At 38.5% G+C, this 27,731-nt stretch overlaps 1 protein-coding gene across 2 annotated transcripts in view; it reads left to right on the forward strand.

The window, feature by feature from the left end:
* The window catches only part of LOC309590531 (BEN domain-containing protein 5), a gene marked incomplete at both ends in the record, with an annotated part of 962,813 nt that overhangs the window by 487,659 nt on the left and 447,423 nt on the right, over nucleotides 1-27,731 (forward strand). The gene's annotated exons all lie outside the window — the stretch shown is intronic.

Genomic DNA, 27,731 nt, shown 5'->3' on the forward strand with positions numbered 1-27,731 from the left:
TCCTGTTTCCTTTCCTAGTTTTAGTGTCATACAGCTTTTCGGTTCTATCTACTATTTCTGTGAAATCTCCAATCTCTGATTTCATAGAAGCAGAATAAATAGAGATTTTTTTTGTTATTAATTTTTTTTTTCGCTGCTACAGCCACAGGCTCAGAAAATAATTTACAGAAACATGGTAACCCTCTCTCTAACTAAAACCAGGCACTGCTTCCCTCACAGTGTTCATATCAATGTGGATATAAACTCCAAAGGCCTCTTTACTAAAAGGACTGATGTGAGAAAAGAAATCTCAGTGGTTTTCACAAGGAAGCCAGAGCTCGCTGGCATGCTCCCAACAAATGCTTTCACTGGCGCTGGTGCCCCATAAGCACTGAATTCGTTTTCTGATACCAGGCTATTTATGATTCTCATGTGAGGCATGACAGTCATTCATCTTTCTCACAGGACAAGCAAACAGGGCAAGACCAGTACTAACACCGAGCATGTTGTTACCATTACTCAGTACTAGATTTATTGTCATTGTATCTTTCAAAGTAACAGTAGGTAGCTCAAAGCCATCCTCTACAGCAGCTGTTTCATATTTTAATCCCAAATCAACCAGATTAGGGAGAAAGAGGAGAAGCAGCACTACAGGGAATAGAGAACTGCATAGACAGCAATGAGATGGAGAGCTGATTTCATACCTTTCAGCTATCACCAATTTTGTTGACACTCTGTCTAGCACTATAGGGTTCCAATTCTCCATTCCCTTCCTCAGCCAAGTCTGCTCTTTATTTCTGAAACATATCTGTGACTCAAGGAGAACGCGCTAATCTGTTGTCTTATTGGGAAGAATTCTTCTCGCCTAACTTTATCAACTAGAGTTAAGCGTCTAATTCAAGCTCATTGTCTAGATTTCTTCAGTAATAGAGGGAGGGACAAAAGCACATCTACAGGGCAATATACTCCATCCTGAGCGTGGTGTTTACAATAGATAAGACTAACTGTCCTTTGGAGGTGCCTGTTTCCCTTATTTTAAAAGAATCCTGTTTGACCAGTTTAGCTTTGATGCGTGTCCTTTAAAGATAAGTGAGATAGATCTCATATACAGTGACTTGACAGACTGCCATTTTCAAAACACGTCTATAAAGAGAAAGTTTTTCTTCAAACTTACTGTTTGAGAGACTGTAATGCTGAAATCCTACTGACTGTAGCAGAGCACAAATTGTCAATTTGTATGGTTTCCCTTCAGGAATTTATCTATCTATGCCTCTGTCTACACAAATTACAATTAGTTTTGGTCTACCAGTTTTATTTTACTGATATCTAGTATGTCCGAACTTACTTTCTTAGTATTTCTTCTTCTTACCTAAAACTAAATTAAAACTGCATGACGGAGTTATAGAACTTTTGGGTGAAAATGAGGGAATGATTTTACAAGCAATTATTTGAAAGTCCTGTTCAGAACAACAAAGTTGCTTCATCCTGTCACTTCTTGCAGGGGCTTCATTTACAAAGAGACTTCTCCATCCCAACAATTACACTGAAAAAATTAACATTGTGCCTGTCATTTCTCGCATGAACTGTTTGGGTTTTTTTATATACATGTGCAAGTATAAGTAACATTAGGCGTGTCTAATTCTACTACAGCCTAGTAGTGTTTTGGTTTTTATCTGTCTCTGGAAGCTGGAGATATATATGTGTGGGTGTGTATATATATATATTTATTTGGTTTTGTGTTGTACTTGTCCCTCATGGGTCAATTATGACTGTTCAGTATGATGTAGCTATTTTCTTTTACCTTCTTTGCACTTGTTCTTGTGAAAGCAGAACAATCTGTGAGGAACAGATATAGTAACAAGTTGAGCATGCATGGACCTGGTGACTAGAAGGTTATAGCTCATTCTGTCAGAGTTTACTTCTCTCTGTCTTGTTCTCCAGTGTGGCTGAACGTTTTTTCCCCCAAAGCTGCAAAAGCATCATGACAGATTTACCTGCGTACATATTTGCCAAAAGTTTTCCTAGTTACTGAGCTTACAAACTTTTGGTAAGAGTGTTCTTAACACAGCTATATTCAAGTACAGGAGCTTGGGGTTTTTTCTTCATCTTTTTGGGGAATTTTTTTTTCAAATCACAAACAAATTGGTTGTGCAAGACCTGCTTATGCATCTCAACTTTTCTGCTTGACTGTGCAATCAGTGCAACACAAATGAGCCCCTAACCTCAATACTGAGCAAGTTGCTACAACATAGAGCCTCAGCAATTGTTATACGCTCATATTAATGAATACAGGTATCTGGCACAGGCAGCAGTGGTGGATTTCAAGCTGCTGGAGGTGATGACTTTAGAGGCACAGAAAGAAGATCAGAAATTACAAAAAAAAATCTATTCCAGACTGTTGGGAAGGGCTCTTGTTTTTTTCATGCCTAATTCAAAGAATTTGCCCTGTTGGATGTGCGGCAATGTTTGTATCAAGAGTTCTTCCTGTTCCTTCAGGAGTCTCGATCGCTTACATTTCTTCAGATGTGTTCTTCAAGCTTTGTCTTCTCAAATAACTGAAGTTAATTGGATTTCAGAGAATAAACAGAACAAAATGTGTTCAACCCTTAACCTCCTTTCCTTTTACTCTCTCTCATAGAAGTTATGTCCATTAATGTTAACTGGCTTTCTGATTCAGAAAATCATCCTTCTAGAATGGTATTACTTATGAAATTATATTTAGTGCCACTTGAAATTCATCTGGCTTGTTTTGCTTGTTATTTCTGCTTACGTCATGTGGTTTAAGTATTTCAAAACTCCTTTCCCTATTTTTAGATTTTTCTTATTCTGTAGCATCTCTTGCTAAAGAGACTTAAACTAGAAATGAAAGTTTCTGCCTCCTTTCTTTACTACTGTGTTGAAAATCTTCCTACCAAGATAAGTTTAAAATGACTAATCCAGAAAGAAGCATCAGAAACCAGATTCTTAAGGGAAGTAGCTGTCCTTGTGTGCCTTCCAGTCTTTACAAACTTTAGGGTGAAATTAATTTCACCTGGTGATGAACCATAGTTGAAACCTTGTTCAAGCCACCACTTTGTGCTCTTTTTTAATGGCTTGTGTGTGCAAGGAAGCTCTAAAAGATGATTCACTCTCTCCTAAGACATTTATCTGAGAGAAGTAACAAGATTCATCCTATAGAAGTGATTTTCTTCCTCCATTGGTAATAAAGAGAGCCAAGATGACTAGTTTCTAAAAATCCAAGGTTGTGAAATCAGTCAGTCCTATGAAACATGGAATACTCACATACAATCTTACAAAAATTACATACAACCTTATGCAAATCAGTGCACCAAATTATTTCTGAGCAAGAAATATAGCTGAACTTGATTAGGGCTGCCTCAATAATACTTTAAGTTGTCAGTGCCTCTGGCATGGCAGCATCTTCTTGAGTGAGATGTATTATAATGTGCGCACTATAAAGATGCAGGAAAAAACATGCGTTGACTCCTGAACAAGGCTGAAAAAGCTTGGCATTCAAGGGGCTACCCTAACTGTCACACTGAGGCATGTAAGTTAAGAGGCTGATCAACTTAGGATGACTGTATAGCGCTGAGAGTCGCCCACAGTAGTAGCCTCACGTGTTCTGAATTGCCCTCTGGATCAGTCTTTCTTTACACTACTAAAATGGGAGACTAGCCAGCTAATAAAAGCTCCTAAATTGAGTACCTAAATTTAGATACTGTCAATACAGCAGTACAGCTGAACTCAAGTTTCAACAGTGAATGGATTAATCATTTTGTGTTTCTGTTCTGAAATTGCTAGTAATTTACAATCTAGGGATACAAACATTGAGACTTTGTGGATCTTGCTTCTAGTCATTTTCTGAAGATGCAGATCTAGAACCATTTACATCAAGTGGAATTTCTCCTGCCATCTTTAAAGAAGTATAAAGACAATTTACGAAATGTTTATTAAAAATAGGCAGGTTTTTCCATCTTACGCCCAAGAAAATTCTTATTGTTCAATCTCTTTGAGTAAGTATCTTAAAAATAGCCTGATGGTAATATATTCTATGTGTACTTGGGATCAAATGCAATTTCTTCTTAGAGATTTATATGCAATTATTTTATCCGGTCTCCTTCCCTCTTTAGCCATCTTAAGAGTGCCCAAGGTTACTTTAGACCAACATTGATAAAATTCATTCTCTGATTAAAAAATAAAGTCTGATATCAAAACTCTATGTACACTGTAGACTTCCATTGTTATAGAGCCCTTATTGTCTTGGATTCATAGGCTGCAGTCTTTGAAATATTGAATTACTCTACAGCTTTCTATATTCTCTTTTCCTCTCTGCATTTTAAAAAGTGTTCATACATGATCATTTTATAGATGCCATTTGAATACCAACAAATTTGCAAATTCTTCTAAAAGAAGTGGATGCCAGGAATACAACTATTTCTCAAAGACTTCCTTTAAAGTTTCCTGGCTGTTAGCAAAAAAGACAACAACAAAAAACAAACAAACAAACAAAAGCTAGTAAGTGTTTTGGAATCACCTGTACTTTAAAATACTTAAAAATATTCTACTATTATTGTCATTATATTTATTAAGGAAACCATGTAATGTCTAGAACAGGTAGAGCACAGTGTGAGGTTGATTTCTGTAGACAGGGAACTAAGAACTTACTGAAGATTACACAAGAAGTTTATGGCAAAACCAATAATAGATAACTGATATTTTAGACATGGTATCATCTACCTCTGATATAATAAACCCAAAGTGTCCTGTGATGGAAGAAAGAGTATTGTTCTACAGTAAAAAGAAAGAAACAAGGATTGTTTCTGTTATGTCACTAAATCAGGGTTCTATTCAGGCTACATTGTTAGTGAATTTAAATAAAACTAATTATCAAAATCCGCAAGACATTTTTTTCTAGGAATTTAATGAAGCATCACCTAACCAGCCCCACCCACAAAAAAATCAACCACTGTTTTAATAAAGTTGGGAAGCAGACAGTCAAATAATATTACATATTTAAAGTACATGATTGAAATTGCAGGTCTGGAATTCTAGCAGGCTTCAGCACTGCTAATACATTTACTGGTATTTAACATGTGAGCCCACTAAAGACAGAATATACAAAAGAATAATTCTGTCCTAAGGAAAAGGACCAAATAAAAATTACCAAAAAGCTGTTGAGTTTCTCAATTGGACAGTCTCTGCTGAGCTCTGTTGAACTGATGAAGTAGGTCACGGAAGATTCCCTTTCTAAGACAACGATCCTACCGAGGGAACTGAAAACTTGCAGCAAAGTGTTTTGCTGCCACTGGACAGGTTCAGGGAGGGGGAATTAAATGCTGAACACATTGAGAAAGGGACTGAATGTTCCCACACTAGTGCAATGCTGCCAACTGAGCCAGTCGCAGCATGTCTGATCGTGCAATAGGGCCCTCCCCAAGGCCTTGGGACCAAAGCCCTTTCTAGGAAATAAGGAGACATGCAGGAAGAGGGGGGTGCTGGAAAAACATTAAAAACAATTTTTAACATGCAGAAGAGCTGAGGAAAACAAGCAGCTATTGTTAGAGAAAGGAGCCGTGACAGTCAGCAGGAGACTGAGAAACACTAATCACTGCTAAATCACTGGAAGATGTCCCCACTAAGCAGAATTGCCACCCCTGCTAACCAGCAGCCATTGACATTAAATATTGTGGAGCTAAGCACGGTTCTCTCAGAGGCATGCTGATTAAAAATGCCCTGATGAAATGGTGTATACTATAAGAAGTGGTACTTAGTATTTTGTCTTCATAATACTTTAAATTGCACTATATCCCCACATGGTATTTTGCCATTCTCCATTAAAAATGGACAACTGACTTTCAGAAGTACAGAAGAGCTGCAGTACTCAGCTGACTTAATTTGGGGTTTGAGGATGCTCAGATATTTTGAAAAGGCCCCGAGTTTTCACTGTTTGCTAGGTAATAATGAATTGTTTTCCTTTACCATACCTGTTTTCAAACCCTGTCAGTGTCTCTAAGTCAGTCTTAATACTTCTTGCCTAATGTAGATTCAAAGTTATATGAAAGGCCTGAAACTGTTCCTCCCACATCAGTGAGAGATATTATGGTTAATTTTTTTGACCATGCTGATTTATGGTTTCACAGCAGTAGCTCCATCAAGGTCTAGAATGGGTTTTCACATCATAAAAGCACAATGTTTTGAAATTCTTTGTATTTTAGAACAATTTAATGAAGTAGTTAAAAATTATTCCAGACTGAAAATGTTTACTGCAATCAAGGAAAAAAAATCTGGTAAAATACAGGAAAGCAATGAAAAAAAAATATCAAAATAACTCACTCCTGATCATAGAAAGATGTTTCTGAAAAAAAGAGGAGCTCAGTGGGAGAGTTTTCCTTTTTCTTCCGTACTCTCCCAAATGCTTGTGATGTGCCCTGCACTAATACTGCTTTCTTTGTACTTTGGGGGATTTTTAGGGGAAATTGAAAAATAAATAAATAATGCTCTCTTTATTACTGAAGAAGGTCACATTTTGATTTTTTTACAGGAATTTAATAGAATCTTCCCCAACCCAGTAAAACTTACAACAGAAGTAGAAGGAAAACATCAAATCCTGCTCTTGCATGAGCAGAGGACATCCTCTTGTGTCCTACACTGCTCATATGAAATGACCATGTCTTTTTCTGCTTCCTCTCTGCTATGGTTTCTGAGGAGAAAAAAGCCATAGCTACATGCAAGGCTTCCACTTCACCCTTCTTCTGAGTTTTTACCTTGTCTTACCCCAGCCTTCCTTTTAAACTGCACACTTTTGGAGTAGGAATCTGTATTTGTCTTCTGCCGCCCCAGGGATATGCTCTTTACTTACCAATTCAGATGAGGTTTAAATACTGTACAGTTAGCAAAGTGAATGAAACATATAGAACTCCATTGCCCTTAAGGAATTGTTAGAGATGATGGGAATTTCACCCTGCTGTCTCCTTGCAAGGTACTCTGATGTGTAGAAGGGAAAGGGTAAGAGGCTGAAAGGAAGAGGAAAGCAGTAGACGAAGAGATTAGGCAGGATTTATCCATCGAACAGCCTATAGAAGACATACCTGACCCCGCAGTGCTCTTGTGAAGTGCCCCAGGAGGCAAGAGGCTACCTGTGCTGTTTGGATGGAGACCATCTCCTTAGGCCTGGCAAATATTTTGCAAAAGTGTGGGTCAAGGACTGTCCCTTGTCCCAAACACTTGAGAGGTTTTATCTAACATTGCAGTATCTGAACATCTTCCATGTGAAGTTAATATCAGCAGCAATACCCATAATTTACTTGAGGGAAATGGAGATTTTCCCTTTTCAGGAAAAAGAAGTCTGCCTGGGCTAAGATGTTGGGGATGGTCTTGTTTGTTTGTTCCTTTTATTTTTATTAATATCTTAGATTTGGGGAATAAACTTGTGGAATCCTTCAGGTGCTGAAGAGGGCATCCAGATCCTGGTACAAAACTTCTACTTTGAATAGTCCAAGAAAAACTTCGCAAACCCAAAGCAGTATTGACAGTCCTAAGAAAGAGCTCTCTTCAAAGCCGCATGTGTTTTGCTTCTCTTGAGTCTGTAGAGAACCCCTTGAGGCTTCGAAAGAGAGACACAGTAGTGGAAAACATCCTTCATCCTCCCCATCACTTGACTAACTCACAATGTTATATAGAGAAAGAAGGCTGCCTCAGGAAGAGGAGTGCTGGAAATCAATATTTGATCAGATCTGCTTGTGTTTATTGACATAAAAGAATATTTCATAGAATCACTGAGCTTGGAATGGACCTTGGAAGATCATCTAATGGACATTTAATGTCAGTAAGTGTTTTCTAATCTGATTGGTCCTTTTCCATATACAGAAATGGTCAAAAGGTACTTCTGCCTCCAGGCAGTGATACCAGCTACTGAGGAACTTATGACAGCTGCTTTCAGTGGTGGCTGAGAGAGACTGGTTGGCAAGCAGAGTGTCCACATTGAGACTAGAATAACTGTTTTTATAGCTCACTTTCCTGGATGTTACATGATACTCATGTATGGTACACAGCAGAATTCTTCTGCCCTGATACTGGGGTTTGTCCTAGCAGTTGGCAATGCAGAGAACAATTGCTCATGTAATGAATCAAGGTGAAAGATGACGTTATACCTGTGATAAGTGAAATATTGGTAAAATGGGCACTAATCTTCAAGGTGGTTATTATCACATTAATTTAGTAAATTCTTTCTCCAGCTCTGGAATTCTCGTGCAGCCAATGTCAAAGTTCACAGGTTACAAACACCCAGTTCAGTAACTGGATGTTTGAAAAAGATATTCTACTCTTGCAAAAAATTATTTTCATTATTTATTTATTATTGCTAACTGGAGATCCTGTTCCATAAGAGAGATATGCATATGCCTACCCCCCCACCCCCCACCCCCCGCCATGATTTTGCTACTTTGAGGGCTTGTTGATACGCAGTTTGCAGGTGGCTCAGAAGATGACTCATGTAGACTGTTTCTTATATCTCAAGAAAAGGCCAGTGGCTCTTAAACTGGTTTTGGCTGCATCCCTCATATAGCTGCTAGAGCCCACTGTTGCTGCAGTATGACCTTGAATTCTAGTGTAACCGTTCTTTTTTTCTTTTGGTCTTGCAAACCCAGTCATAACTACCATGCTCCTACATGGAGCAATGACCTCTATTTTAAGACATAATACTTGAGACCAGACATTTGTAAGCACTAAGATACATAATTAGATATTTTTTTTCTTTTTAGGGATTTATAGTGTTTCTGGTCACTGTGATATATATTGCTTACAAGCAATAGTTAATTATAGTAGATAGTAATAGATAGTCCTTCTGTAATAGCTAGTCATATCCTAGGTATATTTCTCTATATTACACATTATTCTCTGAATATATCTTCTCTGCAGTCAAAGCTGCACTGCCAACTTGGGTAGAAATATCCAGTCTAGTTTTAAACTTTCCTGAGTACTTATCAACAGGAAAGTAGCTGGAGCAGAATGGATCTCAGAATGGGCTGGAAAACTTGCTAATGTCAGTATAACATTTCCTCCAACAGGTTACAAATTATACTGTTCTTATGCTGTTGAGAATGTGGAATAATACATCTCTCAGAGCTATCACTGCATATTTGTTATCAAGTATTGCTATAGATAGGTGATTTCCATAACTCTATTCATACTCCATGGAGTCAAAACCTAGTTTATCAATGCATCTGTAATGAATACGTGAATGCTGTGGGGAGGGGCGAAACAGGACAGTGCTGAAAACAAAGGAAAAAAGGACAAATACTCTAGGCTTTAGATGGTAAAATGCCAAATGATAACAGAATATTACATGTTTTGTTAACTGTGGTTTTCTATGAGTTGTTTAATATTGGGGAATGGAATAGATAAGCATATGTGAGGGAGCAAGGATGAGGAGTAAAAAAGCAGGAAGAAAAAGAGAACAGGTTTGAAGAAGCAGAAAGTTGTTTGAAAACTGATTGTATAACATATGTATAGACACCTTAAAAGATCGAAATGGCTGTTGAAAGTGAAGCTGTAAATAGAAACCTTTAAGGGAGGTTTTCTACATGCCCAGATTTTCATTGCTGTTTTCTCATTTCTATGCCATTTCTTGGAAAAGACTGTTGGGTGTCCGGACACTCAGACAGGGTTGCTGTGCATGCACAGTAAATCCAAAATGTCTGACATGCATTGCTCTGACTGCAGGGAAATAACTGTACATTACAGGCTGGTTTGGAGGATGAGATTGCTTTTTTTCCAATTCATTGAACAAATGTGTTAAAGAACTAAAATCTGATGCTTTTGTATTTCACCAAAACTGCAGGGAAATCACATTTTTTCTCTTTCTTGTCATCAACACATTTTCTTTATTCATGTAACAGTAGGTGTCATTTTTCTTTAATTATGCCCAGCTATCATATGTTGCTTTTATTTGTTGAGGATGTTAGTTTCAGGGAAAATAATTTAGACAGTTCCATTTTTCAGGCAACAATACACTAAATCCTGTGCTTACAAATTGCAATTAGATAAGAATTCTTCTTTCCACAATCAAATGTGGCAGTTTCTTACTGGAAAATAATGATGAATCAAACTTATAGTGTAAAATGGGAAGATCAAAGCATTCAACGAAAATGTAATGAAGAAAATACACTTTTATGGCTTGGCATTTTAAATGTCCTCTGTTATATATCACCGTGGCAGCATACAATAGTATAAGTCTTTCTTTGGGAATGAATACAGATTAACGCAGCCTCATTTTCTGTGTCAGAATTTACTTCTTACTGTGATGATATTTCTCCCCCCCACATACCCCTGTCTTCCCACCCCCGGACCCTAAAAGTACTTTAAATATGTTTAGCCTGTCAACAAGCCTTTGCTAAAGGGTTTTGTAGCCTTTGGTAATGACTTCTAATTTACGTGACTAATTATCCCAGGATAAGTAGAGATGAGGTGCTTTAGGATAAGGCTAATCTGCATGTCTGCTGGAAGCTTGAATAGTGCATTTTATAAAGATACAAAACTCAGCAATTCAGTGAAATTAAGGTTGTGACAAAAGGCAGACAAATTCAAAATGAAGGCAAATACTTCTCTTCCTAAGCTGCTGCAGTTGGATGTGAGAAAGACGCTGATGGCATGGCACGAGAAGAAGCATCAGCCCTGATTCTGGAGTTTATTTGGATCTATATTGAAGCTTGAACAGATTTTGCCTATACTGTTTACATAGATATATTTTCATACAGAATTGTGTCATGATTTGCCTGTCTTCACCATCCATCTTGTCCCAATTGTGTTGCCTTATTCTTTAAAACATAGTGGTGATCCAGCTATGACCACCTGATTTATGCCACAGTATAAACAAGCCGTGATGTATGTAATTATGTATATACACATAGCAAAGAACAATTAAAGCACCAAAAACTTAGTCTAACATCTCAACACTGCAAGATGTTATCCCAGACAGAACCAACTTATGCTGGTAACAGAGGAAAAGAACGAAAGAAAGGAAGGATAACACCCTTTCTGCTGAGCTGCGTGGTTCAGTTTTCAGAAGAGCTCTTGAATTTAGAGCTTGACCTCCACAACACTATGCAGAGCAATGCATAAGTACTTTAGGAAGTTTAGTCTCATTTTCAAAAGTGATTTAAGGTTTCAGACTTCTTAGGGTGCTTTTACAAAGTCAGTTGCAGATAGGTCTAGTGTTGCTTTAAGCTAGAGGGACTCACTCAGTTCAGCGCTGTTCTGCACATTTTATAGATCTGTTAGCAGCTACTTCCCACTCTCACATTTCTGAATGATTTTACAACTTCAGTCAGTTCTCACTTGCAAGCTTAGAGGTGGGCAATGCTAGACTGTACCTGATCATGTGGACATGCCTTTAATTCTTACTGTACTGGCTGTTAAGGTCAGCTCTTCTAACCATCTAATTTCAAAGGCCAGACTTCTAGGATGTGCAAAATGGAAGAATCAGACTTGTGTTTAGGTATGTACCCAAAATGTTGTCTTACTGGCATTGCTTTTGAAAACATGATGTCTAACTCTTTTAGGAGCCTACAATGCAGTGCTTAAGACATCTAGAGCCAACTTGCCCAGAGCAGGAGAATGACAGATTACTCAATTCGCATTTCAATTACTTAACCACAGGATCATCATTCTACTTCACTCAAATTGTGGTATATTGATTTCTGTTGTGACTCAAAAGATTTTAATTTTTAATAAAAAGTTAGCATGATATTCTCTTTATGTATATAAATCCAGAATAATCTGCCTTTTGCAGACAGTGTAGTTAAATTGAAAGACCCCATAATACCTGTAATGTTTATAAGGATCTCTCCCTGAGTTCACTTAACTAGTACCCCCTTGCTTAGCTTCCCCACAGGACAGCAGTAATGCAAAAGCCTTTGAGGCCTGGATGAGATAACTGTAACATAATGAACTTTTAAATTTCAATAACCCTTAACAAAAACTGCTAAAAAGCTCCCATGGTATAGAATCAGTGTTTCAGAATATCAGCTGATGTAAATTACAGGGAAGTAAAGGGAAAAAGTTAACCAAAGCCTTTCACTCTTTCCTATCCAAGGCCAAATTAAAATTAATAGGTCTAGGTTTTTGGTACAGGCAAGTACTAAAGAACTTGCCTTAAATTGCTTGTAGGCTCAGCATATTGACCTCAAGCTCCATTTTACTGAGAAATGTAGTAACAACTCAGGTGAACAGATTTCCTTTGGAAATCCCAGCCCCTGGTCAACTGAGAAATCAGGTGTAGCAAATTTGCTAATGCAACCCACGTTCAGGGCAGTGCTCCTTCCTAAGCAATCAGCATGTCTTTGAAACCCTGTGTCCAGGTAAAAGCTTGTATACCAGCAATCCCAATAGTGATAAAAAGTTTCTAGATGTTTTTCCATTTCACAGCTTAACTCTAACCCTGAGCTTCCATGGAAAAGCTACAGAGTGTAACTTGGCCTGAGTATTAAAAGGAAATTTCTTGGGGACCCTCTGTACTTTCTGGCACACTTCCCAGGAAAGGACTAATCAGTAAAAAGCCATTCTTCACACTTGTTCTTTGGCCTGTCCTCTGTGACCTGTTTTCTTGACTAATCCTGTGATTTTTATCCTAGCCAATACCAAATTGCCTCTGTTTCTGGCTGCTCCTGGCCAGCCCTATAACTCTTAGTTTCCAGCAAGATCCTGGGGGGAAATGTGGAATTCTGAGTGTTTTTTCTTGCTCCAAGATCTCTGCAGAATCAAAGGACAGTATAAGTAACACCAAAATGTAAGAACAGTAGCTTCCTCTGTATTGGTAAATGAAGACTTTTGTGCAGATGAGGTCCTCCCTAAAAGATAAAATGCAATAAGGTCAGTCTGTGTTATTGATGTTGAGGTTTCTAGTCCTGAAAGCAAAGAACCTCCTGTGACAAGTTTTACAGTGATGATCTGTGAAGCTTTTTTTTTGTTGCCAAAAGAGGGAGCCCTCACAGAATTATATATGTTCTTGGTGATGTTTTTGCTTTTGTGATCTGGTCTTTAAAAAGGTTGGATTTTTTTTTTTTTTTCTTACAAAACTTGGGGCCTTTTTGGTTTAGAAGAAAATAAGTTTGTGGCACAGATAACGTGAGCAGTGAGTTTTGCCCTTTTCAGGTTCATGATGACCTCAGGTCACAAAGAAAGAAAATAAGCTTTTCATTTTCAGAGCTATACAGCTGGCTATTATTAAGTACCTGATGTGGTTTCATTAAATACCATATTTTAGCATTACAGTGTTAGAAATAATGATCCTGCCAAACTGGACAATACTGGTTGGGCACTGAACTTTTAAATGATCCATGATTTTTTGTGTTGTAATTTGGGTTCCATGCTGCCTTCTGTTTACATGAGCTGGAATTATCAAAACTGGTACCCAGTTCACCTCTTAGCCATCCCAGAATGATTTTTTTTTTTTTTTTTCCTTCTGAAAGACAGTGTCTGAGAAGGATGAGTAGGATCTTTCCAGTTTATCTGATGATGTAAGGGGTAAATTAGTGCTGGGTTTATTTGTAATCGCTTGTAGGCAGATTCAATAAATTTGGAGAGATTTTGAGAATCACGCAACTTTTTATGAATTTTTACCAGTGGATTAGGTTCAAAGCTGTGAGAAAGTACAGTCACTTTTATTAGTGTTTATCTCTCAGGGGAAAGCCTTTGTCTCAGGCTCTGCAATAGAGACTGCAACAAATAATAAGTTTACCAGAGAGACTCTGTAAATGTTGATTCATGGTTCACCCTTACCTCTTTCTGAGCTTGAACTGGTTAAAAGAAACTCTGGCCAAGAGAAATTACAAGTATTTTTCCTGATCTCTGCTGTCTTTTCTGAACCTGTATTGTTCCCTAGACTTCCCCTTTTGAAGAATTTCTTTTCAACCTAATGGCTTCTATGACTCTATGGCTCCAATACCCCATTTGGTATTTTCTCTGTTCTGCACAGTAGCTCTCTTTTGCATTGGGATGTAGTCGGAGTGGATATGACAGTCCAGCATTTCATCTCTCCCCCAAATCAAAGCCAAACTTACAAGATAGCTTAACTTCACGGAGTTCAAAGCCAATAATTGGGCAGTAGGATTTAAAAAATACTTTTATTTGATCATTTGAGATATTTTGCCTTACTAGTTTTAAATGCAAATTCAGAGACTTCAGTGTGACCTGTTTTAGCGAGATTTTGATGCTTAGGACCAGATTCTCAAAAACATGTTGGCACTTAGAAGGCATTTGAGTGCCTAATTCACTCCTAGGTCAGCTGTTCTTGAAAATGTCACATCCTAGCTCTTGGCAAGACTGGAGCTTTATCTAGCAGGATTGTTGCATCAGAGTAAAATCCAGTTTAGAAATGCATATTGATGATTTGTTGTTAATAGGTATTGTGTGAAGATTGCTGTGTGATTATTGTATCATAATAGGGGTGAGATTCAGAATAAATGCAAGGACTAGAATGGCTGAGATAGGAAGGATCACATTTAGATGATAACTTTTCTTTCTCTTTTCCATTATAATGTTCTTGTCTTTTTGAACACTATTAGTATTCTCAGTGCTGTACAGAAACATACGGGAGACTTAAGGCAGGAGCTAAGTCGATTGCAATCAAACTACATGATAAAACAGAAAAATTAACCCAAAAATAATTTTATGCATTTTATTTAAAAGAAGAACATTCAGAGTTAAAACTGAAATGGCCAAAATGGGTGTTTCTGACATTTTATGGATGTTCTGCATAGGTAGTGTGCCTCCAAATATTGGATGCTCCTATATACCATATGTGCTGCAATTCCTAAGCAATACAGCAGATGTTTTAGGTGATCAATTCAGAACTCACTGGCTTTGTTTAGTTCTCCCCATTCCCAATTTTATATGATGTGAATGTGCCTGTCATCATAAGTAGAGGAACAGTTCCATATTTAAAAATCTGTGCATAATTCAAAGTTGACACAGTAGCAATACTAAAACACTCCCCAGCCTAGAAAATCTCATGTTCCTCAGAGTCCAAAACACCCAGTTAGGAGAAACCGTGGCCATCAAAGATTAGCTTTATGTGGCTTGAATCAAAACTTAACTATTTTTTTGAGTTTAGGTTTATTGTACACGGCAGATGAAAGCTGACAGTTCTGATTTCTTTGCTGATCAGATGGCTGGGTGAGCTGGTTTATTTGCTTATTTGTTTTTAAGAAAAGTTTCGTCTTATTTCTGTGTAATCTCCGCCAAAGCCAGCTTCCTAATGGCACCTTTTTATCTTCAGTTCTTCTCTTAACATTTTCTTTGCCTCTGCTCCTTTTGTGTGAAATGCTTTGCCAGCTCCCAGTATATGAAGTGCCTTTTTTGCCCTAAGATCATCTTTAAACCACCATTTTTTTTTTTCCCCTCAAGGATCTTTTTAACAGTAATCCCCAATGATTTTACTTAGTTTTCTGATCATGTGGGCTAGAAATCTATTCAGACTTCATTAAAAAGCTCATTTGAAAATACTAATTCTATTGTATTGTCTGAACTGTTTTGTCTATTTATTTGGGGATATAAAAAGACTTGAGCTCTTATATTTTTTGCAGTTGTAAATGAGTACAGATATGTATCTGATGGCTAACACATTAGCGAGACTCTCTTCTGGAGTGGTCTGTGGGGAATAAACTAGCTGCCTGCTAACACCCGTCTGCCTCTGTGGAGGCTGGGACTGGCGAGGGCAAGGGTGGCTGTGCTCCTGCACCCGCCCTGCGTCTCCCCTGCAATCTGAACCTGCAGGACCCCGGTGGAGGGAACTACATTTCAAAAGAAAAAATGTTCTCTGTCTTCAGCGCCCAAAAGAAAAATTTAAGCTCACTGGGAACAGGAATGAACCTGACACCTAATTTTGCCACTATAAATTGGAACATTTACATTTGTGTTGGTCTTTAAAAAAAAAATAAAAATCCTGAAATATAGATATCTGACACAACAGAGTTCAGGCTAAGAACAAGGATAAATTTTCCTCACATGTTCACCTATGGAAACTTTGTTCACCTTTCCTGCAACCGTGAAATTGGTTTGAAATGATGGACTGATAATTCCTCGTGAGTTACTCTTGACACACCAGAGCGCTTTTGCTAACTAAAAAATATGTACTCTTTGGTGAAGCAAAATGCTTTTCCAAACACGGTGTGTAAATGTTATTGTTACCGTCTAAAAAATTAATTTTTTAAGGCTAATATTCAATGAATGTTTGGAAACCTCTTGGATTTCTTCTAATAAAGGAAATGGAAGCAGCTTAAATGCAGAACTATATTTTTCTGAAAACTGGAAGTTTCAGAGTGACTCACAAATCACAGGTAAACATCCACATTTCAAATTATCCAGATACATATATTTTCTGTGTAGCCCAAAGAACAACTGCTTTTTAGTAGCTCCATGACACAGTTACTATATTCTTGGTTAAATGTTTGTTACAGGTACGTGAGTAAATCTCAACTTTTGTCTTCTGGAGATCTGATTCTGAGAGACGTGGTCTATCTTCAGTGACTCTCTTGGCAAAGGGAACTGGGGAAACTCAGCCTTTGGTTGGACTGAACCCTGAAACAACTGCACATTTGTGAGGCAAAATCACCAGTTTAATGTAAAAATTGGTTAATAGGGTATTTGGTTCCCTCCTCTCTTCCAATGAAGTCCCCGTGTTTTGGGTGCTTCTCAAAACAGTCTTATATTTGCCAGTCACCACACAGATTTTTCACAAGCATTTGTTCTGTGTTTTTTAGCCAGTATGAGATTTATATATCAGATAGCAGATTCCCAATGAATTGCTTATAGAACATCTGTAAAAGAGTGATAATTTGAAACAGTTAGCAATGAGGCTAATGAAAAGAGGATTTCAGACCTCTTATCTCTGTTCAGTGTACCGGACAAATGTTATTCCCTATTTTATTAGTCAGAATAACCTGACATGGACTGAAGAGAGGAACAAAATAGTAATATCTGGGTGGCCTCATTTTCTTATGCAGATCTCCATTCAAGGCTGCTCTCAAGCAAGCTAACTCAGCTCAGTGATTTTGATGAACCAAACTTTTTTTTCTCCTTTAATATAATATGACATATTATATATGACATATATAGCTCTCTTCAACAGTTGTGAATAAAAATGCCTCTGGAATGGTTTTCGCAGTTTAAAGTGCCTGGGTAAAGGGTTTGGGCTAAAATGCCAAATTTCAAAAGTGAGATAAAAATGTTCAAATTTGGATGTATAGATCTAAATGCAACCTTGGTTCCAGTAGCCTTCATTTTACTGTTTTTATTAACAATTCTAAAGACACAACCCATAGATTAAACATTAATTGCGCTAGATAGTGTACAAAGGCAGAGTGACCCTGGTAGTGGCTGTAAGGAGACCCAACACTGCCCCGTTAGTCTTTGGGAGTTTTGATATGGGTTGCAGCCTGAGTGGACCTTGTTCCAAGTTCTGTGGCTCAAGATATTCAGATATAGGGATTTAGTAATGATTTTGGCATGTGCCATAGAAAACTACAAAAAAAAAAAAAAAAAAAAGCTTCAGAAACGAATGAGAAGGTATTGGGTCGATTTGGAAAGTAAGACTGTTCTTTTTACCTCCAGGATAGCTCATGCTCATTGCTGCCATTTGACTTCTCCAGACAGTGCTTTCATGGGCTGTAATTAAATATGCAGTTTTTAGAAGAATGAAGATTGGGATGCTCTGAATCATTTGTTAAGTGAATATGACAAGCAGTGGTCTGGTTTGGAAAAAGAATCGATTTTTTTGAGCAATAGAAAAACTAACTCACTACCATGGATTGTGAAAGGAAACAGACTCAAACTGAAATTAGATGAAAAGCTTGAAATTAGATGAGACCACAATAGTCGGACATATAAATTTATATATTTGTCCATACATACTAGATGCTAATTTAACTTTTCACTATTATTTTGATCACATTGTCTTGACTTATACACAATAAACAAGGAACTTTGCACAGTATGGAGGGGGAAAGGTTTTCAGATAAAGTAATCCTCCTAAATTAAATGTGAAAACACACAGTTATTTCCCCTTCTCTCCTGCTTGTCCCTACTGCAGAAAAGTCTTTGGCTGTAATGGTGCCTCGACAGACAGAGCAGAACTTGGAGGGGTGGAGTTAGTTGCCTCCTTGCTGCAAAAGATAAAATTCTGATTTTGTCCAGCTTTTGTGCAAGTCTTTGGAATCAGATGTTTCCTGTCTTATTGGTTTACATTCCTATAATATTAGCAGTTTGAAAATGCACATGAAACTGGGCTACAGCACTTCTGCTGGATGGAGGAAATGAGGAAATAGGGAAAGAGAGAGGAAAAGTGAATGTGACAGGAGTGCAGGGCCAGTGAATTTAGAGCTGAAGATTAAAAAATGAAATCGTCCAGTCTGGTGCATTGGAAATCAGTCCCATTAACTCCCCTTACACTGATTTCCTTTGGCTCCTTAAAGAGATGCTGCTTTAACTAGGAAATGTGTGTGCTGCCATGTTTCTGTTGGTGACAAAATGCTAGCTTGGTCTTGGATAGCTGTGATAATTTGGAGTATTTCCTAGATTTTTCTTCTGTATCTACAATATGTAGCCTATATCAATTCCTTGCCTGTAAGTGTGGTGTGTGTATTCAGTTTTATAAACATTTACTCCTCTCTGTACATTGCAGAAGTCAATAGCCACACCTCGATATGTACACACCTGCATATACATACATGAATATTTATATGTGTCTGTGATTGTATATACATACATGCAATATATTTTTGTGAGTACATATATACAATCATAGTAACGGTAAGTGCAAAACTAACTTTCAAAACAGAATAAGCTCTGTCTTTTCCTTTTGAATGCTTGGATGCATGGAGCTGTAGGTGTGAGACTGGTAGCTTTGAACCTGAATGGTGATGGCGCAAATGGAAATCACTATAGCAGGATTTTGGAGATGCTATAGCCTGTAGATCTCATGCATACGACTTTGCAGTCATAAAGTTCTCCCAACATTTACTCTACTTTGTGCTATACAGAAAGCCCAGTTACTTGGGCTTACAGGCAAAAAGTTTGGTTTGCTTGTAGAGCTGAAATATGCTCTGTTGAATGTTTAAGTTTCTGAGATGTTTGAATGTGAGATACCAGAAATACAACCTATTATCGAGGCTTTATTCTAAATAAAATGGCATGCATTACCACTGTATAGGAGTCACTCGGTTGCCTTTAGATATTACCGTCTTTGAGTGGAAAGGGAGTATATTTTGAGTGTTTGCAGAATACCTTCAACCACTGGAACTACGATCTGGAAATTGCTGTGCTGTGTTCTCACACAGCTCGCCTGCATCTCAGGCAAACGCCAGCACCTTAAGAGAAAATAACACCCGAGATAAACACAACCAGATAATTCCCACAAAATCAGAAGTAAAGGCAGGGAGCTCTTGGAGGGGGAGGCATTTAGGCTCTAGGGAGTCAAAGAAAATGGCAACTAGAGAAGTTGTGTTCTCTCATGTTTATTTTCACTCTGTTGCTGAATCACAGGGACTTTTCAGCACATAATTCATAAGTTTTATGCATGAAAACGCAATAATTTTGGGGAAAATTTATATTCAGAAGGAATTTACTCTTGTGTTGCATCTTTTATATATCTTTTTCTTCCTTCCATTTGTATTGCTATCCTTATGGTGTAAAACCACAGGAGCCCTGTTTCTTAAAAGTTTATCAAAGATGTGTTTCTTTTGACTGGGCTCAGGTGTATTAGGAAGTGGATCGTGTCAGTGCTGTAATTCAGAGCTTTGTTTTCCAGTTAAGTGCTGCCCTGAGCAGAATTCTAATATGGAGCAGGAGCCAAACCAAGTGCAAACACATACTGCTCCCCAAACAAGAAGGTATTTAACTTCTTACAAAGAAGGACTCTTCTAGTGAAAATTTCTTGTGTTTCAGAAAACTTCGCAGTAACTCCCTCAGAGTTCTAGATGTTTTTATTTCTCTTTTCATAGAATTACGTTTTTTTCAAAACAGCATTTTCTTGGAACCCAAGTCAGCCTTCCCACCACCAGTGTGCTGGCTATTCTGGCATGATGACAGTTTGTTAAATTTAGGTAGTATTAGTCGACATCGAGAGAGCAGGACAACTGCTACTGGTTTAGCTGGTAGCTAAACTACTCAGGTCGGATGCGGATGTTGGAACATAAGTCCCAGTTTCAATAAATATTTAGTTAGTTATACACAGCAAAAGGAGGTTTGGGAGAAATGATCTGCTGGTCAGAGCACTCGTAGCTGGATGTAAGCAGCTGAAGTTCAGTCTCAAGGTCCAGATGGGGCAGAGCACGGACATAAACCTCTGGATTTGTGCTTCCCTTATGGTGTGATCACAGGCTCTCACAACTGCATGTTTAGTTTTAAAATTGCATATGTTGGGGGTTAATCTGTCTTGTCTGTTATCTAAAACAGCCCATAAACAATGGCTAGTTAGTCAATATCCCATTACTGGTATAGGTAGATATGCTTTGTTTCTAATTAAACATTCATTGAACACTGTTGCTTACCCCCCTCCCAACAAATGGTGGACTTCCAAAGTTCAAAATTGCTTTTACTAATGCTGCTCCTTTCCTTCGTACGACTTAATGCAAGACAGGAATTCACAACTAAAGAATGGCTGTGCAATGCCTAAAGCGATCTGCATCATGTATAGATTTTGGTTGTTAATGGCACCGTGTGTGGTCTCTATAGGTTTTCCTGCCCTTGTTTACTCTTTTTTTCAAAATAAATAAAATTCAAAGAGAAGAGTTTATTAGCTCCTGCTGCTTACTGTGTACTTTAAGACATAATCCGCTGTTTGTGGCATTACAGTAATCTCTATGGGCATTAAGTAATTGATGTCACAAGCACAGGATTCTAACCACAGCTCTGCAATTTACATAATAATACACCAAACTATGAAAAACCTGCGTGGTGGTTTGTTACCAAAACAAACCTTTTAAAATGCTGAGTTAGATTGTGGAATGAGTAGATCCCGAACCCTTGCTGTGTAAGTATATATGCTTCATTTAAAACATGCACATAGCCACAGCCACCTTTTTGTTAGTGGAACTACAAAGAGGCTTGATTCCAACCTGAATGTGGGGTCAGGTAATGGAGAAATGGACCTTATTCTCTTCCTTCATTTCTTGAGGGCCCAGAGCTTTTGGGGAAGAGCAGAACAAAGCATGACAAAGTATTGGCTATATCATCCATTCTTTTTCCCCAGTCTTTATGGGGGCAGAAATGCTAGTGTTTGTGCATGTACTCCATATACTCACATACTCTACACAGGCTGCAGACTGACTAGAGCACTGGCTATCTGTGCATTAATTTGTCTCAGCATTTCGGCTTGAATTAATGAGAATATAAGCCTATGAAATTGGGAGCTCTGAGTCAAGTTTGCCAGTTGGGTTCAATAGAGTGATTGGATTTGCTTGCCATATTTTGACTTGGGTTAAAAAGAGACTGTTATTAACTAATCAAGGATGTCCTTTCACATGCATGTCTGAGAAGACGCACTGTATATGCATAGTATACATCATCAAACCATAAAGTTGCTATGAATCTACCTTTATGTTGCTTCACTGAGGTGCATAAGGATGCTTGTTATTTTACAGATGCAGAAGGACAGAAAACTTAAGAGGCTTTCTGTCATCGTAACTCTCATTGGCAAAATTAAGGATCAGTTAATTCCAAAGCAGTTCATTCCTCCTTCCTTCCAGAGATAATATAGTTGTTTTAATGACTTTTTGTTGTGATTGTAAATATTTATAGTGAACCGATGTGCTTTTTTTGGTTCCTAGTGGTTCAGTAAGAATCTGGATACTATCTTTATGAGTGCTCTCTGCATAAATATGGCAACCTATAGAAAAAGCACCAGCAGACGTCACTCAAGAACATGTGGAACAGACTGTGAATTTGTGTGACCAATAAAACTGAGGGTGTGCATTGCAAATGGCCTCTGCTGCTCAGGTTGCTTAGCCTCCTACGGCTGTTCCTTTGGACAGTGGTCTGTTGCTTTTGGTAGTAATCTGCTCACCAAGGCTTTGGGGCTGTGACCTACTACTACTGCCATAGGTACTACAGAGTGTTTGTATGTATACCCACAGATACTTTGCATGGCTTTTCAATGTTTCCTTAACTTTCATTGTATTAATCTTCTTTCTAAATAGCTTTTGAGCACAACGGGACTGTAAGAACATTATGCATGAGTGTTGTGTTCCTGAGATAAATAGTTGAAGGGGGGAGAAGGAGAGGTCTTAGCTACTTGTTAGGCAGTGTTTCTGAAAAATAAGAAAGTACCATGTATCCTTGGCACTTAGGTTTTGGGAAAGAAATACACAGGTGTCAGATATTAAGTAGAAGAACGGGAAGGATGAGTAAAGTAGCTTAACGGTTTGGTGCTGCCTTTCACCATTTGGACTTGGTTTTGATTCTAAACCTGAATTGAGTTACCAAATACTGCAACGATTAAATGTCTGTAGAGGTCACTGTTAAAATGGTTTAAAATGCTCATTACAGCTCTTAGCGTGAGCGATAACATATCCCAAACCACTTTATAAATGTTCTCCCACACCTATATTATCAATAATTGATTCCACAGAGTAGGCTACAGCAGATGCAATTTACTAAAATCCCAGTCAGGTGTCAACATGCTGACTGGCTCATTTTATCATTATACCAGGAAACTTTAGAAGCTAATCATAAAGGAAGTACAAAATGTGAGATCTTGCTTCATTATATGAACAAAAGCCTGTGATTTCAGGATGGAAAGAAAAGATTATTGCTTGCTATAATGTAATTTGAAAAAAAAAAGAAAGCTTTAAATCATCAAATTATCCATTTTAACAGGATTTGAATTAGTAGTTTATTGGGGTCATTACTTAAATCGAGAGTTTCTCTTTGGCGATAAGTCTTGCACTCTGAAGAGAAGGGGGGTACAAGTAGCAAAACTTGCATTTGAGAAACTAGACAGATGTGAAATGCTCACTGAGTTATATTTACTTTTTTCTAACGCCTTCCTTTATCTAAGCCTTCATTAGAAAGTTTTCCAGATGTTGATTAGCCCTGAATACTTCTTAAACTGTCCAACAGCAAACAACTAAAAGAAGGCTTACACTCCTCTACCACAGAAGCATCTTTTGCATAGGAGCAGAACACACCGAGGTGCACAGCTTGTCACCTGCCAGGTAGCAATGTGAGAGGATGAGACACAGCCTTTAACCTCTCCCTCTCTGCACCTTCTCCCTCCTCCCTCCCTTCTACTGCAAATCCCACCAGTGCAAAACCAAGGATGCCTATGGTGGTGCTTGTGGGCAGCCGTGTTGTGCCATCCACACCGTGCCAAGTTGCATACTTGGGATCTCTTTGATCTTTTTCTGAACTTTTGGGTTCTTTCATAATATAGAGAATAGCTTTCAAAAGCATTGACATTACAGAGTGTGGCAATAATAAAGGCCACAGAAATGTGAAATTCACCCTTCAGTACATACTCAGCTTTATTTTGTGAGAAGATGCATTGGTTTCAATTACTCTTATGTCAACACAGTCAGTTTATAGAAGAGAAGCGCTAATTTAGAAGTTAAAAGGAAAAGGCACAATTAGTAGCAACTTGTGGCAAAGCTTCCAGGAAAAAAAAAAAATCATGCACTTGATTTCAATTTCAAACCCTCTGAATTGCATAGTAGATTGAAGACGGTAGGGAGAGACAACTGTTCAAACCACATTAACATTAGATGGGAGAGATCAATAGCAGAGACCAGGCTGGGTAAAATACATTTAGGAAGACAAAGTCCTGCTGTAGTCCCAGAGAGTCAATTCCAGCTTCGTGTGGATGAACTATGGCAAGAGATGTTAGTGAGATGGGCAGCCTGCCTTTGGGTTCATAGCTGCAGAAAATACTGCACACAGAGTGAAGGCAGTGAAACGGCACAAACTCAACAAGAGCTTTCTAAAGCTGAAGTTGATCTCAGCTCTGGGATTAGGAGTTTTACATGGAGATTCAGAGCAAGGCAGGTATAGATGCCCTGACGGTCTAGAAAAATCCCTGCCAGAGCACGCAGTCTCCTGGGATGCGGGTGCACAGGACTGCTAAAGGAGCTCCAGCACATCAGCCTCATGTGTGCGATACATGGGTGGCTGGCTGCCATCTCTGCTGACCAGCTCTGCTAGATGTTGTGGGCTTGGAGATGATGTGCTGGAACAGAAGGCAGGGGTAAGGATATCTTTCAGATCCTGGCTGTAGGAGGAGTGTAGGAGTAGGAAGATGACTTTATAATTGCTTTTTTTTATCACTCTTTCTGACTATATTGACTTCATACTTGACACAGCTTTGGCTGGCAAGTGAGGCCCAGATACATTCAGAATTAGATATGACTAGGCTCATTCTTACATGAGAAGAAAATTGTCGGTTGCTACAGAAACAGCTCCATATCAGTCTCATGGGGCATCTTTGCATCTGGCTTTTTTTCCTTCTCTTTTGCTAATCTGTAGATAAGAGTCAAAGCAAGTGCACCACGTCCCACATCCATATAAAAGGTTGGAGGAACTCTGCAGAGAGCAAAGTGTGAAAGAACATCTTGTAGATAAGCTAAACTTAAATGAATGAGTTAATTTACACCCCCCTACAATTTTTTTTCTAGTCTTGCAACTCTCGCTGAGCTAATTGAGGTGAAAATTAAATGACACCAGTCAGCAAATATTTTAAAGACCACCAACATCAAGAAAGAGAAAGGAGGTACTCAGAAGGGAGTTACTAAGAAAAATTTAGGAAATTATCCGACGGGTGAGTTAGAATCTGTGTCGAGAAAATTGCATATTGCAGTGGAATAATAATCCAGATTCACTTTCAGGCACGTTGTTTAACTTGATAAATTAAGGAATTAGTTAAAAATAAGTATATATTATGGGTGAACAGGGACCATTCTGCACACTTCAGACCAGCTCACCAGTGAGGTTTTTCAACTGGTTTTCTAAAATGTAATGAATTCTTCATGCTTAGTAGATTAATATTTATTGAGTGAATCAATGTTTAATTTATTAAAAATTTGCCTTCCTTGTATTTTAATATGATTTATTACTCATCAGTGCTTATTGCATTAATTAAAGATTGTGTTAATTTTGTGGAAGTGAACACGATCTGCTGCAGGTTTGCTGCAGAGCCCTAATGCACTGTAGGGACTGTGCCTCTGGGTAGTACCAACGATAGAAAACTGCAGGAGGTGGGAAGCCAGTATGAATCACCAATGGCCTCTTCCTGCCCTTGGGCTTTCAAATAGCCAGCAAAGTGAAAATGAGGATGCTGCCCCTTAAGGGCAGGACAGGATTATAGCAAGAGATACTGCGGTGGTACAGGGAATCTTTCTGTTTGCCTCTTATGAATTATGGCTGATGCTGTGGAAGTAATTTTGAGTGTTTCTCATGGAATGCCTTTTTGTCAACGTAGGTGAAATCCAGCCCTAGCGATACGGGAAACTGTCACCTCTCGCCCGACCAGGGACGATAGTCATTACATTTCAGTGCTCAGGTTGTAAGTAATTCTTGGGATAGTAGGTTGCCTGAAGACTGAGATAGTCCCAAGCATCTCTGCAAGGGCAGGTGTTTGAGAAGTGGAAAATTACTAAAGGCAGAACAAAAAAAGCCAGACATCTTGTGAGATGAGTCTTTCAAGAAATCTGTCAAAACAGGGAGAGGGTGATCATGCTGGAGGGGGGCAACAGCTGCAATTTGCATCTTTCAGCACTGAAGAGAGAAGTGGATATATAAAGCCCCACAGCCATGATACTTCTGATGCAATTATTTTATTAATCTTTGTGACACTTGTAATGTCTCTCTCTTTAAATTCAAATCTTGCTGCTTTTATAGCTACTCATAAGTGTGTCTGTATGTTTTTTAAAAAAATCCATCTAGTTACTAGACTGCTTGCATCCAGCTGAGCCCTGGAAACAGCAGAGACCTAGCCCCTGAGATCTGAGAGTAGGCTTGAATTTCTGGAAAGTGATTGGATCCATAATTAGTGCATTTTTGCGTGTTTAAATGCATGATTCTGGAATGCACTTTGCTGTTGCCTCCTCTCCAGGGCTTGGGTGAGTGTGCACAAACTTCCCTTGCCAAGCTAAATTAGAGAAACCTCTTCAAGGTCTGCTGAAGGTCAGAGCAGAGAGATTTTTTCTCTCTCAGTGCACCGGTCAGGCAGTAACCACCGTGCTCCAGCCTGGAGCGTTTGGGTGGAGCCAGTGCCAGAAACCTGGTGGCATTTCAAATCCCTTGCAGCAGCTAGGTGTTAGATGCAAAAGATCAGTGCTGCTCCACTTGAAGTCAGAGAAATAATTTGTGCTTAAAGTTGAGCACATCCACAAAGATTTCCTGGATCTGGAGTTAATTTGTTTTTTTTCCAAGGCCAGCTTGAAGGCAATGTCCAAACAGGAAAAAAGTTACAAACTGAACATTTGACTTGTAATGATTTAATTTTATTTCCTATTTTGTTTAGCCTATTCTATATGCTTTTGTTTTCCTGCAGTATCAAGTTAAGCTATTTAGTTTTTTATTTAACGTTTATTTTTACCCTAGTTAATAGACTTAAGTCAGGACTGGGGGCCAGTTGGGCTACATGCCTTTCTCTCTATTCCAAATCTCTACATTTCACAACCTTCTTTCATGCAGGATATTTATATTCCACCTTTTTTCCCAGTAGAGAAGCTTTCACAGAGTATGGGCTTTGGATATATATTTTCTGCTCTAGCTGTTCATTAGATATACAGCATTTGGAGTTCCAGGTGTGCTGAGAAATGTAAGCAAAGCTTTTGGCCCAGTGGGTGCTATGCCCTGACATTTCATAGCTTTGTATATATGAATCAGGATTAAGGCACAGGATCTATATAAAATTCAGCTCATTAGGAGATGTTTTGTCTCATGGCTCGCACTGGGGAGGTGGGTCCTTTGCTTACACTATTGCTTACTTTGCCTTATTGCTCCCTGGGAAAGGAGGACGGGGTGAGCAGACCCTAGCAGAGTAGGGACAGCATTTCTCAATGGCTCTTGCGGAGGTGACAGAAGACAGCAGCAGGGTCTTCTGCTCCCTTTAACAATTACCCTGGCACACCTGGAAAAAGGCTTGGCATAGGCTGGCTTTAGTATTTGATAATAAAGCAAATGTGATCAAGCACACCACTAAGGTCATAGAATGACTTGTCAGAGTTAAGAGAACAAGGAGTACCTATGAAAGCAGACAGGAATGGATTTTCTCACAAATATGATTTGCGTTGTACAAGAGTTAAGGTACTGAAGGCCAGGAAGGTTTCAGAAAATGTGTTTTTTCAGCCTGACACCCCACTCAGCTTCCCAGCAGGCCCCATTCACTGTTGGACATATAGCTCGAGTACATTCAGTGCATGATCAACTGTGTCTGTACACTTTAGCCACTGAAGCTTTACTTATAGAGAAATGATGGGTTTGGAAAGGAGTTTCATCAGTCATAATTTCCAAGGAAGAGCGTTCACAGTGGGGAATACCAAGTCAATGTTTCCTCCTCAAGGACTTTCAGCTGTCACCCAGGGAATACAGTGAATGCTGTGATGAGAATTAGATTAGAAAAAGATCAATAGGGCTGACAATAAATGAAAGTAACACAGACATTATTGAGCAGATTAGGAGAGAGAAATTAAACTGGACAGTATAATCTTCAATGCCAGCTAGACACACTAATGTTGGGCAAAGTTAGGAAGAAGAAAGTGCTA

The sequence above is a fragment of the Platalea leucorodia genome (assembly GCF_965183815.1).
Source record: "Platalea leucorodia genome assembly, chromosome: 5".
NCBI classification, from domain to species: Eukaryota; Metazoa; Chordata; class Aves; order Pelecaniformes; family Threskiornithidae; genus Platalea; species Platalea leucorodia.